The 15,869-nt window shown below is 36.9% G+C and overlaps 1 protein-coding gene and 1 pseudogene across 6 annotated transcripts in view; one reads left to right on the forward strand and one right to left on the reverse strand.

The window, feature by feature from the left end:
• The window catches only part of PDS5B (PDS5 cohesin associated factor B), a 196,625-nt gene that overhangs the window by 156,839 nt on the left and 23,917 nt on the right, over nt 1-15,869 (reverse strand). The window lies entirely within an intron of this gene.
• LOC112406581 (40S ribosomal protein S6 pseudogene) lies at nt 11,663-12,419 on the forward strand (annotated as a pseudogene).

Below are 15,869 nucleotides of genomic sequence, written 5' to 3' on the forward strand. Positions count from 1 at the left end.
AAACCACTACATACAGGGGTAGACAAAAACAAAAAGGAAATGGAAGGACAAAATTACCAGAAGGCAAAACATAAAATGGAGATAGTAAATCTTTACATATCAATAATCACCCTAAACGTAAATGAACTGACCTCACCAACCAATAGACACATAATAGCTGGATGGATAAAAAAACAAGACCCAGGGCTTCCCTGGTGGCGCAGTGGTTGAAAACTCCAGAACCAGACATCTTCACTGAAGAATTAACACCAATCCTCCTCAAACTCTTCCAAAGTATTGAGGAGGGAAAATGTCCTAACTCATTCTATGAAGCCAGCATTACCTTGATACCAAAACCAGATAAGGATACCACAGGAAAAAAATATATAGACCAATATTCCTGATCAATATAGAGATGCAAAAATTCTCAACAATATATTAGCAACCAAATTCAAGAATACATGCAAAGGCGTATTACACCATAAGCAAGTGGGGTTTATCCCTGGTATGCAAAGAATGATTTACTGTATTTACATCAATAAGTGTAATACATCACATCAATAAAATAAAGGGCAAAAATCACATGATCATCTCAATATTTGCAGAAAAATTACTGACAAAATGCAAAATTCTTTCATGAGGAAAACCCCCAACATACTGGGTATGGAAGGACTATACCTCAACATAAAGGCCATATAATCAATGGAGAGAAATTGAAAGTGTTTCCCCTAAGATCCAGAACAAGACAAGGATGTCCACTCTCACCACTCCTAATCAGTATATTACCAGAAGTACTAGCTAAAACAGTTGCACAAGACCAACAAATAAAAGGCATCCAAATTAGAAACAAAGTAAAACTGCTGCTATTTGCTGATATGATCTTACACATGGAATCCCAAAAAAACAAAAAAAAACATAAAAAAACTGTTGGAATTAGTCAACAATTTCAGTAAAGTGCAGAATACAAAATCAACATACAGAAATCAGTTGCAGTCCTTTACACTAATGATGGAGCATTTGAAAAAGAAAGAAAACTATCTAGGTTACCATAGCATCAAAAATAATAAAATATTTACACATTAATTAAACCAAGGAAGTGAAAGGTCTGTATAATGAAAACCGCAAGACTGCTAAAAGAAATTAAAGACATAGATAAATCGAAAGATATCTCACACTCATGAAACAAAAGAACATCGTTAAAATGGCCACACTAACCAAAGCTATCTACCGTTTCAACACAATCCCCATCAAATAAAAGGCCATTCTTCATTGGAATAGAGGAAATAATCCTAAAATTTATGGGACCCACAAAAGATCCCAAACAGCCAAAGCAATTCTGAGAAAAAAAGAACAAAGCCAGAGATATCACACTTCCAGATTTCAAACTATACCACAAGCCATAGTAATAAAGACAGTATGATACAAGCACAAAAATAGACACATCAGCCAATGAATAAGGAGCCCAGAATTAAATCCCAGCACATAAGGTCAACAGATATTCACCAAGGGAGCTGAAAATACCCAATAGGGAAAGAACAGTCTCTTCAACAAATGATGGTGGGAAAACTGGAGAAATACATGAAGAACAAAGAAACTGGACCTCAATCTAACACCACTCACAAAAATTAACTCAAAGTGGATCAAAGACAAACACAAGACCTGATACCATTAAACTCCTAGAAGAAAATGTAGGGATGAAGCTCACCTGGTTTTGGCAATGAATTTTTAGACTTCACCAAAAACACAAACAGCAAAAGCAAAAATCAACAAATGGGACTACATCAAACTCGAAAGCTTCTGCACAGCAGAAGAAACAGCAAAATCAAAAAACGTACAGAGAGAAAATTTACCCAAACCGTATATTGGATAATGAGTTAATATACAAAATATAAAGAACTTAACAACAACAAAAAATCCAATTAAAAAATGGGCACAAGAAATAGACATTTTCCCAAAAAGAACATCAAAATGGCCAACAGGCATATGAAGAGATGCTTGACATCACACTAATCACCAGGGAAATACAAATCAATACCACAATGAGATATCCCCTCACACGTGTTAGAATGGCCATCACCAAGAAGACATGAGACAACAAGTGCTGGCGAAGATGTGGTGAAAATGGAACTCATAAATTGTTGGTGGGAATGTAAATTGGTCCAAGCACTATGGAAAACAACATGGTTGTTCAATAAAAACAACATGGCTGTTCCTCAAAAAAAAATAAAAATAGATCTACCATACAATCCAGCAATTACACTTCTGAGTATATACTCAAAGGAAATGAAAATAGGATTTTGATGAAATTCATGCACTTTCATGTTTATCACAGTATTATTCACAATAACCAGGATATTAAAAAACCCCAAAGGCCATCAATGGATAAATGGATAAAATAGAGGTGGTATATATACACAAAGGAATATTATTCAACCATGAGAAAGGAGGTTATCCCGCCATTGCGACAACATGGATGGATATTGAGCACATTACGCTAAGTGAGGTAAATCAGGGAAAGACATGTTATCACTTATAAGTGGAATCCAAAAAGTTAAACATATAAAAAACACAGTAACATGGTGGTTGCCAGGGGATGCATGGGGTAGAAAGAATGGGGGATAAGACTAATGGTGTTCAGGGGTACAAACTTGTAACAAGTAGTAAATAAGCCATATAGATCTATGCACAGAATAATACAGACAATAACGTTGTACTATAATTATGCAATGTGATTAGTACCACTACTTCAGCAATCATATTACAGTATATGAATGTATCCAAGTAATATGCTATACACCTCAGACTTACACAATGTTACATATCAAGTTTATTCAATTAAAAGAAACTTTAATAAAAAAGAAAGAAAAAGAAATGGATTGTGGTAAAATGAAAATAAATCTTTAAAAAGAAATAAAAGCAAGCAAAGAAAAGGGAAAGGTTGGGCAAACAGAAAATGGAAACTACAAGAAAAAGAAAAGTGGGTACCTACATTATTATCAGACCAAACAGATTTTAAAACATAAAGAGTTATAAGACATCATCATAAAGAAGTCATCACAAAATAATTAAAATCGTGAAATCACCAGGAAGGTAATTTTAAATTTATATGAACTATTAAATGACATTAAAATACAGCAAAAATTGATAAAAACCACAGGGATAAACGTATATATATCCATGAACAGAGTACAAAGAGTTTTAACACCTTTTCCACTACTGACATACACTAGAAAAATTAACAAAGATATAGAAAACTTAAGATAATTAACAAGCTTGACTTGTTGGTCATTTATAGAACCCTGCACCCTTACACATTCTTCTCAAGCGCAATACATAACACTTAGAAAAATTAAGCACGATCTGGCATACAACAAATTCAAAAGAATCCAAATCTCACCGACCACATCATTCTCACTAAAATGTCATCAATCAGTAGAAAACAAAAAGATAAATATGTCCATGTGTTAGGAAATGCAAAAACACACAAATAATAATTATAACAGAGATGTAAGAAAAAATAGATACAAAACTTGTAGTAATTAGGGAAAGTAGTATAGAAAGGAAAATTGAGAGCCTTTTATGTTTATACTGAAAAGAAAAAAACGGTTAAAATAAAGAAGTTAAGCATGAAACCTAAGGAGCCAGGAAAAGAAAATAAGAATAAAACAAAAATGAACCCAAAGCATAGAGGAAAAAAATAATAAAGAGCAGAAGTTAATTAGGAGAATACATCTAAACAGCCAAAAATTGGCAAATTTCTGATAAGGCTGATCAAGAATAGAAACTTTTAAAATTAACATTAGGAATAAAAAAAGAATGTAACTACAGACATTAGTATGGGTATTAAAAGCATGATAAAGAATACTTTAAGCCAAGGATTGGCAAACTTTTTCTTAAAAGACTAGACAATAAATGCTTTTGGCTTATGGCTCATACCTTATTTCCTAACTGCACTTACATCACTAAAGCAATCACAGACAATGTGAATGGGTGTGGCTGTATTCCAATAAAACTTTATTTACAAAAAGAGGCAGGCAGCCCATGGGCAATAGTTTGCTGACCCCTGCTTTATGCCAATAAATCTGGCAACTCAGGTGATATAATTTCCTAGAAAAACAACATAAATAACAAAACCTTATTCTAGAAGAAATTTAAAAAACTAAATATACCAGTAATCATTAAAGAAACTGAAAACTGAAATCTTCCCACAAACGAAACATCAGGCTTAATGAGCTGTTTCAAATTTTCAAAGAATAGAATGGTTCCATCTTATACAAAAGCTTCCAGAAAACAGACACAAAGAGAATATTTTCCATCTTTCTGTGAAACTAATAAAACTCTGACATGAAAATCAAAAAATACTACAAAGACTCATAAGCAAACATACATACATGGATTAACCACATAACTCCAGCAACGTATCTTAAAAGACAGCTATATCACAGCACTGCTCAACAGAACTTCCTGCAATGGAAACACTCTATAATTTGCACTGTCCAATATCATAGCCGCTAGCTACAATTAACACTTGAAATGTGGTTGGTACGCCTAAGAAACTGGATTTTAATTTTGCTTAATTCTCATTAAAATTAAACTGCCACATGGGGCTAGTGGCTTCTATATTGGACAGTGTAGCTATCTTATGACCAACTTGGGTTTATCCTAATAATGCAAGGTTGGTTTATAACCAGAAAAATCCATCAACATCATCTACCACATCAACACACTGAAGGAAGAAAGAAAACGATCTCAACACATGCAGAAATCAATGCCCATTTGCTAAATATACAAGAAAAGAAAATACGTTTACCTAAATAAAGGTTATCTACCAAAAACCAACAACGAACATCATTCTTAATGGTGAAACGTATCAAGTATTCCCTCTAAAGCCAAAAAATAATAATAATTCCACTACCACTACTGCTCTTTAATATTTACCAGAAGATTCTAGCTAGTACACTAAGAAAAGGAAATCAGTGTATAAGGATTAGAAAGAAACTACAGTCTCATTATTTGCAGGTGATATAATTTGCTATGTAGAAACTCATAAACAGCAAAATATTGGGAAACAAAAAGCTTAATAAGGTAGGCAGATTAGTATGCAAAAATCTACTGCATTTCCATACACCAGCCAAAGCAACTGAAAATGTAAAATAAAAAAAAATTTCAAGGTACATTTTAAAGATCTAACCAAACATGTTTAAGACCTATATGATGAAAAACTGTAACACCTTACTAAAAAACATTATATAAAATCTAAATGCTTCTTACAAAGATATACTATGTTCATATCATAAAGATAGCAATTCTCCCCCAAAGTATCTTATAGATAAATAAGTCAACAGAGCACCTGAAAGACCTTAGCACCAGATTTTAAAATTATTCAGATGTGCAAAAAGCTAAAACACACATGAAAAATGAAGTGGGGAGGAATTTGCCCTAACAGAAAGCATAAGTTATTACAGTGAGGACAGACATATAGATCATAGAATAGAAATGAGTCTAAAAATAGACCTACACACATATGGTAACTTGATTGTGATAGAGTTAATTTTGCAGATCAATGCAGAAAAGATGGACTCTTTAACAAAGGAATCTGAATATTCATAAAGGAAAAAATGGATTTCAATCCCTACCCCACTACTGATGAAAAAAACAAAAGCATCCCCAGTGAAATGAAATGAAAGACAAAGGTTTAAAACAAGAGACATTTTTTATTACCCAAGTCTGGAAAGATTTCTTAAACCAAACTAAATATAAATAAAAAAATAAACCATGAAAAAAAGATTAATAACCTTTACTACATTAAAATTAATATCTCAATATGGGAGAAGGTATTTACAACTCAACTTTTAAAGTTAGTAATCAGAATATACACATGTACAAATAGGGAAGAAACACACAACCACACAGAAAAAAAGTGTCACTATCAGGTGCATTACAAAAGACAAATAAATATCCATTAAACGTTTGACAAGTTGTCCCCTCTCTCCTTTGTAATGAGAAAAATAAAAATTAAGACCACAATAAGGAAGGATTTTCACACAATGAACTAGCAAAAATTGAAACAGGTAATAACACCATTATTAAACCAGATGCTAGCAAGGGAAATGAAACTGCCACAGTTGGTTTAAACTACTCTTATTTAACCCTTGTGGTTCACTAGGGACCAGCCTCCTCCCAAGCACATTTAACAAACCTGAGCTCCATTTGCAAGAAAGAAGCTAACCACACTGTTTGCCACATTGGTCCCCTCCTTTCAGATATTTGTATCTCTTACTTATCTCATATTTTCACACTGTCAAGATACCCAAAACAATGTGGGTATGTGCCTGCCTCCCCTACAACCATTACACTCCTCTTTGATAATGGAGCTGCAATGAATTTAGGGTAGCAGTAATATCTAACTCCATTAAATAGACCCTAACTGCCCTAGATAATCAGAATAACTCCATCTCCCTAAAGAGTAAATAAATACATGGTTTACAGTAAAACAGATTTAAGCTGATGGGGATATGCCAATTCTCCAAGCCAGAGGTACTGATACACAGGTGGTTCAACCATAGATCAGGAATTTGTTTTAGCTGAGACAAATAATAAATATGCACATGAGGGATTCCCTGGTGGCGCAGTGGTTGAGAGTCCGCCTGCCGATGCAGGCGACATGGGTTCGTGCCCCGGTCCGGGAAGATCCCACATGCTGCGGAGCGGCTAGACCCATAAGCCATGGCCGCTGAGCCTGCGCGTCCGGAGCCTGTGCTCCCCAACGGGAGAGGCCACAGCAGTGGGAGGCTCGCATACCGCGAAAAAAAAAAAAATTCACATGATTTCACTTCTCACTAATGTACAATCTCTCTCTTGCAAATGAGTTCTCTCTGCAAAGACTCTCAACATCAGAGAATCTATTAATGAATGAATTATATTGACAGGCAAAAGAAAAAAAAAAAGCACAAGATCATCTAAATTAAACTACTCCCTATTCCTGATTTATATAAATCTCTCTTAGAACAAATCAGGAAAAGAGGAGAGATTCTTTAATATAATGAACAGTACCTTTCAGAAGTAAAGAGCAAATAATTAAACTTAGTTACAAAACACGAGAGCATTTCCACTTAGACAAGTGCAAGATAAGAGTGCTCACAGGGACTTCCCTAGTGGTGCAGTGGTTAAGAATCCGTCTGCCAATGCCCTGGTCTGGGAAGATCCCACATGCTGCAGAGCAACTAAGCCCTTGGGCGCCACTACTAATGAGCCCTCGCGCCACAACCACTGAAGCCCGTGTGCCTAGAGCCCGTGCTCCGCAACAAGAGAAGCCACCACAATGAGAAGCCCGTACACCTCAACGAAGAGTAGCCCCCGCTCGCCGCAACTAGAGAAAGCCTGCGCGAAGCAACAAAGACCCAAGGCAGCCAAAAATTAATTAATTAATTAATTTTTTTTTTTAAAAAAAGAGTGCTCACAGTATCCATTTGGATTCGTGAAGTGTCAAGGAACAAAATTTCCTAGTCCAACTACATTCAACAACAAAAAAGAGTTTATTGTCTTGGGGAAATAAACAGTAATCCCAAAGTAGAGAAGGCTTTTGGTATGGTTCCATTACTGCTCTTGACTCTAATTCTACCCCAGGTCCTTGACTCTGTCTTCTCCACATGCCAGCTTGAACCCCAAGATACCAGGCAATGGCAACGTGGGCTATATTTTTTTTTAATATATTTACATGCAGAGACGAGTGTGACAGAAAAGTATGTAAAATTACATGTCCTACAACAGTAAAGTTAAGCAATTTTTGGTATAAACATACAAAACTAAACGTGATGATGCAATTTATGTGCTGACCCATATCAAAGTCCAAAATACATCATTAAATTGAAAAGGCAAAACAATATATATAGCATGACCTCCATTTGTATTTTTCAAATATAAATTTTAAATAAAAAAAGTAATTGCCAGTTCTAGCTTAGCACTTTGAAATATTTCTAGAACTCAAGATGTAACTACTAAGGAAGTCTTTGGCTGCAGGCAAGTACATTATGAAAATAGTATTTTGAAAACAAAAGGCTACTTCTAGATTGCCAAATTATTGTATTTACTACATAGTAAATGAAAGAATAAAACTAACATTCATTGATCATCTATTTGCCAGGAACTACATAAATTACTTTTACATATTCAATACTTCGTGTTACTCATCTTTCTAGCAACCCTGAAATACATGAGGTTCATGCTTATAAAGGATTAAAAGAAGCAACATGTCCATAGCCCACAGGTCATAACTCTTCTAATTGACAAAGCTGGAATTCAATTCCAAATTTAATTCCAATAGAATATTATTCAGCCATTAAATGAAAGAAGGAAATCCTGCCATTTGCAACAACACAGATGGAACTGGAGGGCATTATGCTAAGTGAAATAAGTCAGAGAGAGAAAAACAAATACTATATGATCTCACTTATATGTGGAATCTAAACAAAACAAAAAACTGAATTCACAGATAGAGGGAACAAATTATATTGGTGGCTGCCAGAGCTGGAGGGTGAGGTGGGCAAAATGGGTGAACGTGGTCAAAAAGTACAAACTTCCAGTTATAAAATAAGTCATGGGGATGTAAGTGCAGCATGGTGACTGTAATTAATAATACTGCATTGTATATTTGAAATTTGCTAAGAGAGTAAATCTTAAAATGTTCTTTCCAGGGCTTCCCTGGTGGCGCAGTGGTTGAGAGTCCGCCTGCCGATGCAGGGAACACGGGCTCATGCCCTGGTCCAGGAAGATCCCACATGCCGCGAGCAGCTGGGCCCGTGAGCCATGGCCGCTGAGCTTGCGCGTCCGGAGCCTGTGCTCCGCAATGGGAGAGGCCACAACAGTGAGAGGCCCGCGTACCACAAAAAAAAAAAAGTTATTTCCATAAAAAAAAAAAAATGTGTAGGTGTGGTGATAGATGTTAACTATAACTAGACTTATTGTGGTGATCATTTCACAATATATACAAATACCAAATCATTATGTTGTACACCGGAAACTAATATGGTATATATCAATCATATCTCAATTTTTTAAACATTTTTTTAAAGATTTTTTTGATGTGGACCATTTTTAAAGTCTTTATTGAATTTGTTACAATATTGCTTCTGTTTTATGTTTTGTTCTTTTGGCTACAAGGTATGTGGGATCCTAGCTCCCTGACCAGGGATTGGACCTGCACCCCCTGCACTGTAAGGCGAAGTCCCAACCACTGGACCGCCAGAGAAGTCTCAATTTTTTAAACATTTTAACTTTACTAAGTAGCCCTTATCTTCCATTAATTCCCCATATATTTAACTTTCCACAGTTTGCCACCCTTAGAAACTCAATGTCCTTTTCCTTCGCCTTGACAGTTCTCTAAAAATGCATTGATTGCTCTTTTGTCAGTCTAATTTGTAGGGTCCCAGCCAATGAATTTAGGATGGAAAGAGGAAACAGATTTTTTCCTCCTATACAAGAAATTAGCAAAAGACAGAGTTTTATTCATGTATGTATGTAGAGGAGTTCACAGAAAAATGTGACTCAAGGAGACATTTAAAATCTGAGGCTTATATGGCATCTTAATAGGAGATGGGCATTGATAGGAAAACAAATGACTTTTTGAAAAGATAAATGGGCCCTGACAAGAACAAATGGGAGACAGGGAAGTTTTGTGACAATGTCTGTTTAGGTGTGGTGTGGAGACTTCTCATCTCCAGTGATAAGAGTCAGTCTTCCATGGCTGCTCCAGGAAGGGTATTTATGACAATTGAGTTCTTTGGGGAAGCTATGCTTTTAGGCAGATAAGAGATTTCAGGAACTCAAATGCCTTCTTCTCAAAATAATTTTTATGCCATGACAGCTTATTCTGGACCCCTTTAAGTGTCAAGACTATAGCAACAGAGGAGAGAGACTGGGCTCAACTCTGAATACAACAAGGATAAGTGGGGATTTATAACAAAAACAAAAAATGTTCACGCTTCAAAGGGTAACATCAAGACAGTGTAACAGCTACCAACAGAATGGGAGAAAATTTATATAAATCATATACGTATCTGCTAAGGGGCTTGTATCTAGAGTATACAAAGAACTATCACAACTCAATTTTAAAATGGACAAAGGATCTGAATAGTTTTCCAAAGATACACAAGTGGTTAATACATACATGAAAAGTTGCTCAACATCATTAACCATCAGGAAATGCAAATAAAAACCACAATGAGATACCAGCTCACACCCACTAGGATGGCTATAATCAAAAAGACAGACAGTAACAAGTGTGGGCAAGGATGTAGAGAAATTAAAACCTTCATACACTGATGGCAGGAATGTAAAATGGTGCTGTAGCTTTGGCTTTTCCTCAAACAGTTAAACCAAGTTAACATATGATCCAGCAGAAATAAAAACACGTCTGCACATAAACTTTTACACGAATGCTCATTATAGTATTACTCATTAATAGCTAAAGTGAAAACAACCCAAATACCCATCAACTAATGAATGGATAAAATATAGTCTAGCCATATAATGGAATATTTGGCAATAACAAGAAATGAAGTACTGACATATACCGCAACACAGATAAACTTTGACAACATTAAGTTAAAGACACCAATTACAAGGGACCAAATATTAAATGATTCCACTAATATGAAATGTACAGAATAGGCAGATCTATAGAGACAGAAAGCAGATTAGTGGTTGCAGAGGGGACGGGAAGGGAGATGAGACGTTAGGGGGTGTTGGCTAAAAGGTGTGGGTTTCTTTGCGGGATAATGAAATGTTCTAAAATTGACTGTGGTAACAGATGCACGACTCTAAATATACTAAACCACTGAGCTGTACACTAAAGTAGTGAACTGTATTGTATGTGAATTATATCCAAAAAAGGATGTTTAAAAACACCAATGGGGGGCTTCCCTGGTGGCGCAGGGGTTGAGAGTCCGCCTGCCTATGCAGGGGACATGGGTTCGTGCCCCGGTCTGGGAAGATCCCACATGTCGCGGAGCGGCTGGGCCCGTGAACCATGGCCGCTGAGCCTGCGCGTCCGGAGCCTGTGCTCCGCAACGGGAGAGGCCACAGCAGTGAGAGGCCCGCGTACCGCAAAAAAAAAAAAAAAAAAAAAAAAACACCAATGGGATAAAAGCTATAATAAATCATATACCAATCCAGGGAAGAATCAGGAGTCTGAAAGTATGTAGTAGGGATAAGGAAACCTTCCCTGAAAAATCACACCAACTAAATCTTTAAAAAGATGTGCAAAGTGTGCCAACAGAACAAACATACGCAGAGGATTTCACGTGAAATTAAAAGCACACGCAGATGCACAGACATGCAAGAGAATATAACAGTCCTAGATGGTTTCACACAGCAGAAGTCAGAAATTCTGTTGCAAAGTAACTAAAGATTCTTCTGGAGAGGGAAGCAGAGACAGATTCATCAAGAGCCCTGAACGCTCAAAACTTTATTTTTTCTTGCAAGCAATGTGAAGTTAACATTTTAACCAAACGAATAAAATGATCAAATGTTTTTTACATAAACTATCTTGACAGTCCTTGGAGAATGGATTGGGAAAAGGTAAGAACGGAGTTAAGAGACTGATTAGGAGGCTTCTAAACTAATTTAAGAAAAAAATGATGAGCTCTTTTTTTGCAGAACCTCAGAGCTGGTCAGCTGCTTCAGGATGAAACTGAACATCTCTTTCCTAGCCACTAGATGCCAGAAACTCACTGAAGTGGACGATGAATGCAAACTTTGTACCTTTTATGAGAAGCGTATGGCCACAGAAGTTGCTGCTAATGCTCTGGGTAAAGAATGGAAGTGTTATGCGGTCAGAATCATTGGTGGGAATGACAAACAAGGTTTCCCATGAATCAGGGTGTCTTCACCCATGGCTGTGTCCATCTGCTACTAAGGGGCAGTCCAGTTACAGACCAAGGAAGACTGGAGAAAGAAAGTGCAAATCTGTTCAGGGTTGCATTGTGGACACCAGTCTAAGTGCTTTCAACTTGGTCATTATTTAAAAAAAAAAAAAAAAAAAAAAAAAAAAAAGGGAGAGAAGGATATTCCTGAAGTCACTGATACTACTGCGCCTCGCCAACTTGGGACCAAAATCGCTAAAATTCACAAACTTTTCAATCTCTCTAGAGAAGATCATGTCCACCAGTGTGTTGTGAGAAAGCCCCTAAACAAAGAGGGTAAGTAACCTAAGACCAAGGCACACAAGATTCAGTGTTTGTTATTCCACGTGTTCTGCAACACAAACATCAGCATATTGCTCTGAAGGAACAGTGTACCAAGAAAAATAAAAGGCTGCAGAATATGCTAAACCTTTAGCCAAGAGAATGAAGGAGGCCAAAGAAAAATGCCAGGAAGAGACTACCAAGAAAGGGAGGCTGTCCTCTCTGAAAGCTTCTACCTCTGAGTCCAGTCAAAAATAAGATGTTCTAAGAGTAACAAATAAATAAGGTCAGATATAAAAAAAAAAAAATGAGAAGAATTTGCACTAAACCAAAAGCAATAAGCATAAAGGAAAAGAGTGTGAGAGATAACAGAAATAGTAAATTTAATAACTAACTGGAGAATGAAAAACCAATTAAGGAATGAAACTCAGGAGTGAGGTCAAACTTCAGATGTTGATTTGAGAGTAACCAACATTAAACAGAAGCCACAGAAATGAATGACATTGTGCAAGAAAAGCTCAGAAAGGAGATGGAGAAAAAAACCAAAGTACCATGGAATAGCTTTTCCTCAAATTGAAATGTCCCCATAGAACCAATTCACATCAGTAAAATCCATAATTACTATATTAAGAAACTAACCATAAAGATTAATACTACTTCATGAAAAAATTAGATGGCTCTAAAAAGAAAAGGGTGATAACTTCAGCCTCATTTAATATTTTCAATAAGAAAGGCTTTTAAAGGTTTGGACTAAAGGCAGCATAGTGTAATAAGAAGAAGAAAAGGAATAACATATAGAGTACCTACCTAGCCTGTGCTTGTAGTTCTAAACAATGTATATTAATTCATTTAATCCTCACCAACAATGGTGGGACGTAAGCAATCTCCTTTCCTAAAAAGTGAGGCACAAAGAGGTTAAGTAATGTGTCCAAGGCTGAAAGCCTAGTAAAGGTCTGGGACAAGGACTCTAACAGTTCCAGAGCCCCCATGTTTTACCACTGTACTGGCTCTCAAAGGCCAGTATTAGGTTTTCAAAGCAAAAACAAAGAACCTTGGCTCAACGTTGGGTCTACCACCAACCTTGGCATACTGGTAACTTAAGCAATTCAGTCTGTCTCCTCAGCTATAAGAAGGAAATAATGACAGCATCACAGGATTATTATGAGTATTTTAGTCATGAATATAGAACACCTAATCATTACAAGTAATAATAATAAACATTTACTGAGCACATATTGGCATATATTAAGGCACTACCAGAGACACTTTACACAGTTTATTTTACCTAATCTTCAAAATTGTCTCAAAAAGAATCGTCACTCTCCTAGCCATTTTTACAGGTTAGGAAACAGATTCAAAGGGATGAAGAGACTTGTGCATCATCATGCTGTATGGTAAAATGCTTATACAATGGCCCCAATTCTCCACCCCTCCTAGTACGCACACCCCTAGCAATGTGACACTGCAGCTCCTCCCGTCAAGAGGTAGAGCTCATTTCCCCACATCTTGAATCTTGTCTGGCCTCATGACTTGCCTTGTACCAACAGAACGTGGCAGAAGTGATGTTGTGCCAGTTCCAAATGTAGACCTCAAGAGACCTTGCTTGTTTCTACTACCTCTCTAAGAATCCTGCCACCACCATGTGAAGAAGTCCAGACTTGCCTGATAAATGATGAGAGCCTCGGTCACCCTCCATCATCCAGCAGAGAGTCAGCCAACAGCCAGAAACGTGAGAAGCCACCATAGACAAGCCAGCTTCCCAACAATCTGCCAGGTGACCACCGATGTTATGAGCTATCCTAGATGAAATCTGCCAAATCTAGCCCAGGTGATCAGAACCATCCACGTGATCTACAGATTCATGAGTAATAACACACACTCATTTTAAGCCACTGAAATTGCGGGGGCGGTGGGGGAGGGGCTGTTGTTACAAAGCCATAGTTAACAGAAATTCATGGTAAGCAGAAGAGCTGGAATTTAAAGCCAGGTGGTCTGACTCCAGGCTCACCCTCCTCCTAGTTTCAGAGTAGATATGACAAGCAATGTTACTGTAATATTTTCATTTGTGAAAATGAAGTCATTTATGTTCACTCTTCTATATTCTTTAAAATTAACTTATAAAAACTCAAAATAGTAAATGTAATTCTTATTTCCTCCTTTAGGTAAATAAAAAATCCAAGAAGTATATCAGATCTAAATTCAAAACTTGGGACTTTACTGGCGGTCCAGTGGTTAAGACTCCACGCTTCCAATGCAGGGGGCGTAGGTTCGATCCCTGGTCGGGGAACTAAGATCCCACATGCCGTGTGGCCAAAAAAACAAACAAAAAAACACATAGATTCAAACTCAACTGCTACCAACCACCTGCCCATTATTAAATATGGGATAATAAAAACGAAAAAACTATATGCACGTTCTGAATATATTTACACTTCTTTCAAAGTAAGTATTTCATATAGGGTATCCTACTAACTCCACAAGTATCGTGAAGTATACTATATTAATTTGTATTAACTCATTCTCACTCTAAACAGATTTACTTTGCTTCCCAATTCACTGACACATACAACACACCACATCACTTACCCACCTATATCCATCTATGCCCATATAGTCCCTTTGGAAGATCTTAGTTTCCACCAAGGGATGCAGAAACGATTCCATTAAGACTGCCACCCAGCCACTTTGGGTTATTCATGCCAATGAATCAACAGACAAAGAAGGGGGTTACAGAATCGACTAGGGTTCTCATCTCACAATCAAGGGGAAGTCAGGTTGCTACCACACAAGAGGGGCTAACAGAAACTATGTCTGGAATGCAGGATTTCCCCTAGGAGGCCACTTAGTATTTCCATGTACTGTGATTAAAGTCAGTGGAAACAATCCAGGCAGGACTGCTAATGACCCAGACCCTTAAGGAATGAAGATTTAGGTCACCCCATCAGGCAAGAAACCACAACCAGCTGAGGTATTGCCAAGAACAGAGGGACTGTGGAATGACAGCAGAAGATAATTATAGACAGCAACTACAACCACATGACTAGTTGCAGAAATAAAAATTCTAATGAGTACTTTTTCCTTTTATGATATAAAAAATTTGTATATATATTAACCAACTTATTTCTTATCTCCCTTTCTACAACCATCTGATAGTAGCTAATCTCATATCTCCATATTTAAGTTACAGGATATTAAGTAGAAAATGTGACATAGGTAGAAAAAAAATTGGTACCTAGACACAGGTAGAAAAAAAATTAACCCACCTATGGATAAAGGGATTTTGTATCCTCTCTTAAGGAGGGCATTTGTATGTTATCAGGTGAACAAAGGATAGCTGCATTATGTTCACCAAAAGTATACTTTTGTAATTGTCTTTATTTATAAGGTAAATATGATAAAAAAAGAGGTGTGCACTGGTGCCGTGGTGACAAGTGATGGTCTGTGATGGCTTTTTACCTTAGCCGGGTTGCAACTACACTTTCCCAAACACGATTCATTCCCTGCATGGTTGTGGGTTAGGGTTGGTCTCAAAAAGAAAAAAAAAAAAAAATTCCCATGAGATTAGAAGACAAAAGTGAAGCAGCCACCAGGTTCAGAATGTAAACCTAAAGTCAGGTGTTACTGCAGTAATCACACAGTGTCATGGAACTTTGGGCTCATTGGCATGGGGCAGCAATTGAGCCTATAGCTCATTCAGCTCCTGTCAGA

Source organism: Neophocaena asiaeorientalis, unplaced genomic scaffold (assembly GCF_003031525.2).
Source record: "Neophocaena asiaeorientalis asiaeorientalis breed wild unplaced genomic scaffold, Neophocaena_asiaeorientalis_V1.1 scaffold59, whole genome shotgun sequence".
Taxonomy (NCBI): Eukaryota; Metazoa; Chordata; class Mammalia; order Artiodactyla; family Phocoenidae; genus Neophocaena; species Neophocaena asiaeorientalis.